This window comes from Rhinoraja longicauda, chromosome 1, assembly GCF_053455715.1.
Source record: "Rhinoraja longicauda isolate Sanriku21f chromosome 1, sRhiLon1.1, whole genome shotgun sequence".
Lineage (NCBI taxonomy): Eukaryota > Metazoa > Chordata > Chondrichthyes > Rajiformes > Arhynchobatidae > Rhinoraja > Rhinoraja longicauda.
Window position 1 is genome coordinate 41,391,117 of NC_135953.1, and position 4,966 is coordinate 41,396,082.

The following is a 4,966-nucleotide window of genomic DNA, read 5'->3' on the forward strand; positions in this document are numbered from 1 at the left end:
GCATTAGCAGGATTTTTTTTTTTAACTGTTCTGCTATAAAGACCAACAGAGAATAAATTTCCAATCCACCAGCTATCTTGTACCATTCACTGGCACTTTAGTTGGTTGAACAGCAGTGTGCTATGGTCACTTTAGATAGATGAGCATTAAATTGGTTATATAGTTCCAATGCACTGCGGACCTAATTATTCATGGTGGGATATTGAATATCTTAGGGTTGGATAGTAAGATGATTTATTATAATACAGAGAAATGAAAATGAGCATGATTTTCAGCATTAACAGGCAATTCAAGTAATTTTAAAATTTGAATTGTACTTTAAGTTTTGTTTATAATTACAAGTTAAATATTTGCACACAAATAATTGGATTTACTTTGATTCCAATATCATGATTTTTTGGATCAGTGTTATAGTCTACAACCAGCTGTCTTGTATCAGTGAATCAAGCTGAGTAAATCACAGTTCTACTTCAGTTCTTGCAATTTCCTTTTCTCAAGTGCTTTGTTAATATTCTTGGACATTACCTCTTCCAATTAAATGGTTGTTAATACACTAGAGAATCATGAAATTAATATTACAGCTAGTGAGTCCTAATTAGCCAGGGTACTCCCATTCTGTGTAATAAATTTCTGGAGAGTGAATTCAGCTGACACAAGACTGGGGATTTTGTAGCCTAACTTCCAAAGGTAAAAAACACTAATGGAGGTTGCATTTCTATTATGAATGTGCCATTCACATTGGGTTAACAACTTTCTCAAATAAAAGACAAAATAAATCTTTGTCACCCCACAATTCATTGTCAAATTCCTGTAACCATAGATATTTGGCTGTAAACTGCTTGGATTGTCAGAGCATGGAAGGAGATATTACACCCTTGTGGCAGCTTGAAAAAGCCTCACTTTTGAATGAATGATTGAATGAATGAATGAATGAATGAATGAATGAATAAGTTTATTGGCCAAGTATGTGCATATTAAACCCAATGTGCAACATTATATAATGATACACAGCCTACGAAATTACAGATCAATATAGTTTTACTTCAAAACAACATCTCCACCCCTAAAATCAGCAAGAAGTATTTAATAACAAAGGCTTTCACTTTGTCAATGTCCATCTGGTGATCAACCACAACCATGGACTGCACCAATGCACCTGTGCTACAAAGAGGTGGCACGGTAGCGCAGCGGTAGAGTTGCTGCTTTACAGCGAATGCAGCGCCGGAGACTCAGGTTCGATCCTGACTACGGGTGCTGCACTGTAAGGAGTATGTACGTTCTCCCCGTGACCTGCGTGGGTTTTCTCCGAGATCTTCGGTTTCCTCCCACACTCCAAAGACGTACAGGTATGTAGGTTAATTGGCTGGGTAAATGTAAAAATTGTCCCTAGTGGGTGTAGGATAGTGTTAATGTGCGGGGATCGCTGGGCGGCACGGACTTGGTGGGCCGAAAAGGCCTGTTTCCGGCTGTATATATATGATATGATATGAGAGTCACAAAATCACGCCATGAAATCTCCCGTCATCCCAGATCACCAACTGCCATGAAACGAGACAAAATACCGGTCCCTACATCATCAACTCGCTGAATTTCAATAAACTTTGCTACCAATATTCCCTTTACCCGAAGACGATAAGGGAATGGAATATGTTACCACCCAACACCCGTGCCGCTCCCGATATTCAGTCCTTTAAAAAGGGGATTGAGCAACTAGATCTGCTCAACTTGGTCCAAAAGGCCCACTTCAATATTTAATCACTCCTCTACTCACTCCGACCTTATGAGGTGTTTGCACAATAATCAACCAGAACCAGAACCAGAACTAGAACCAGACCTGACATCAAACAAGTGGTAATTAAAAGGAACTGCAGAAGCTGGTTAAAGCCAAGGATAGACACAAAATACTGGAGTAACCCAATAGGACAGGCCAGGGTCGGATTAAGCTAGCGCGGGGGCCTGTAGCATATGTTATAAAGGGGCTTTAAATTTTAAAAATACACATAAATATGAAAACATAAATTAGTTACTTGCATAATAAACTCATTCAATTTTTTCATTTGTTACACAGCCAGATAATACGACAAATATGTCTGACACTTCAGTAATAGCATTACTTACATGTAGGTATCAATTTCAAATGTCAAAAGTAACAAAACTACAATTGGTACAGGCTCGATCTACTAAATAATAACTATATTTTCAAGCGAGTTAGACAATTATTTGGAATCAAATTTAATTGCGGCATTTCAGGGATCAGTTTAACTGCAGCATTTTAGGGAAAGACGGGTCTTTCTCGTAATTCAAACAGCGCCTGGCCTACCTGGGGAAATTAAACCTACCTTTAGGATAATTTTATTTGTTTAGTTTCGTCTGCAAATTTCTATCTGGTTGGACAAACTGTCCAAAGTTAGGCTGAAAGTCCAGTTTAAACAAAATACGGAGAAGTTTACTGCCATATTCTTGCTATTGAGGGCGTGCAGCATAGGTTTACTAGGTTAATTCCCGGAATGGCGGGACTATCATACGTTGAAAGACTGGAGCGACTAGGCTTGTAAACACTGGAATTTAGAAGGATGAGAGGAGATCTTATCGAAACGTATAAGATTATTAAGGGGTTGGACACGTGAGAGGCAGGAAACATGTTCCCAATGTTGGGGGAGTCCAGAACAAGGGGCCACAGTTTAAGAATAAGGGGTAGGCCATTTAGAACTGAGATGAGGAAAAACTTTTTCAGTCAGAGAGTTGTGAATCTGTGGAATTCTCTGCCTCAGAAGGCAGTGGAGGCCAATTCTCTGAATGCATTCAAGAGAGAGCTGGATAGAGCTCTTAAGGATAGCGGAGTCAGGGGGTATGGGGAGAAGGCAGGAACGGGGTACTGATTGAGAATGATCAGCCATGATCACATTGAATGGCGGTGCTGGCTCGAAGGGCCGAATGGCCTCCTCCTGCACCCATTGTCTATTGTCTATTGTCTATTGCTTAGGTTTACGCGCTAGTTCACAGTTGAAGCTTTGTGCCACTGCTTTCGGAAAACTAAACTCTGACTACCCAGATTAATTACTCTTCCTTTTAAAAATCATTTTATGATGCAATTGATGAAAACATGCCATGTGATGTAGTGTTTTTTGTGGTTGTGTGTTATGTGTGGGGGGGGGGAGGGAAACTATAATATTGTCTCTTCCGAACGGAGACGCGACCCTTTTCTAGGCAGTGTCTCCGTTCACGCTGCGGCCTACCATTGGCCAAACACCTGGAGCTGGCGGCCTCCAGCTGGGACCACCTGGGCTCTGGTTCGCAGAGCCCATGGACTGTACTCACCATCTGTGGAGCTGGCTGCCTTCGGAGGCTGTGGTGGCGCTGCGAGTGCGGCTGTGACTCGCCTTCGGAGGCCTTGGAGGCTTTGGCCGCGGGCTGCGGGCCCGTGGATGTCGGAAGCTCACAGGTCCCTGGGTGGGGGCCAACCTCGGGAGCTCCGGCAGCGGCAGCATCTTCACCCGCCCCGAATCGCGGGGCTTGGGTCGGCCCGCTGCAGATCTTTCACCGTCCGGCGTGGCCTGGAACAGGCCGCTGGTTTTTCTCCGCCCGGCGGGGGCTTCAATGTCGGGAGCCCCGACCGCCGCGACGTGGCAAGTTCAACAGCCTGACCGCGGGAGAAGACAGCAGGGAAGAAAAAATACATTCTGGCCTTCCATCACAGTGAGGAGGTAACTGGAGGAGATTCACTGTGATGGATGTTTCTTTTTTTTGTTTTGTGTTGGTTTGTGATTGTGAGTTTTATTGCTTTATTTTTATTGCTTCTTATTGTTGGACTGTGGGTAACGGAATTTCATCCAAAAGACTTGTTTTCTTGGATGACAATAAAGGCTATTCTGATTCTGATTCTAATGTGTTTTCCACAAGCTTTGCAAACCTCCGCTGGAGTGTTGTGCGAATACTGATTATTCTCCTTAGATGGTTTAACACAAGATTCCTGTCAGTTTAGTTGGGGTGAATGGTGGTCTCTCCACTCCTCCAAAAGCGTTTGATTGTAACAAAGGTTGAACAAATTCACTGACATCTGTCAGCCGTTTCCTATTGCATTCTTTCCAAAAATCCATTCGTCAAAGAAATAATCACATTATATTAAAAACTTGGCTCTTTCGCCATCTTTGAGCAGGTAAAACACAATCCCCGCAGCGCCCGGAGGCAGCAGTCAATTAATGCCTGACTCCTAGGGTTGCTAACTTCCTCAATCCCAAATACGGGACTGGGTGGCATCACCACCCCACGCCACACGTGACCTCACCCAACCAGCGGCCACGTGCTCCCGCTCCAACAATGGCATCCGCCCGGGCCGGGAGGCGGGTTGCTATGCAACCTCGTCCGCGTTCTAATCAAGCCATCAGTGGACCGTGCATAGGCTGAAGGACGCAAAATGAGCCTGCAAAAGCAAACCCCCAGCGATTTTCTAAAACAACTCATTTGGAGGCCAGTGGTGGTTAAACTGAACTCAGGTGTAGATTACCGAGGTGTTTTAGCTTCTTTGGATGGATATATGAACATAGCACTGGAACAGACAGAAAAATATGTAAATGGTCAGCGTAAGAACAAATATGGAGAGGCATTTATTCGAGGCAACAACGTGTTGTACATCAGCACACAGAAGAAAATACTTTAGATGATGTTGTAGACTGAAGATTGATTTTTGATTTGAAAGGCATAATTTTTTTAATGTAACAAACCTTTTCTTTAACTCTTATGAAAATTTAGTTTTCTACACTATATAACAGGTGGTTTCTCAATAAAGAATGATTTAATCCATATCTTTAGTTTGGTTTACCAGATAATGGCTGTGATGTATGTGTCAAACATGATGTCCTTTTCTGACTGGTACTGGCCTATTTTGGAAGTATTGTATATAATTAAAGGAATATTCAGTAGAAACCGTATTTCACTAGCCTGGCCTCATGGCAACGGTAATGCTTTA

At 42.8% G+C, this 4,966-nt stretch overlaps 1 pseudogene; it reads left to right on the forward strand.

Annotated features, from left to right (window-relative positions):
* Nucleotides 1–4,414: 4,414 nt before the first annotated feature.
* LOC144599201 (U6 snRNA-associated Sm-like protein LSm6 pseudogene) lies at nt 4,415–4,657 on the forward strand (annotated as a pseudogene).
* Nucleotides 4,658–4,966: the final 309 nt, after the last annotated feature.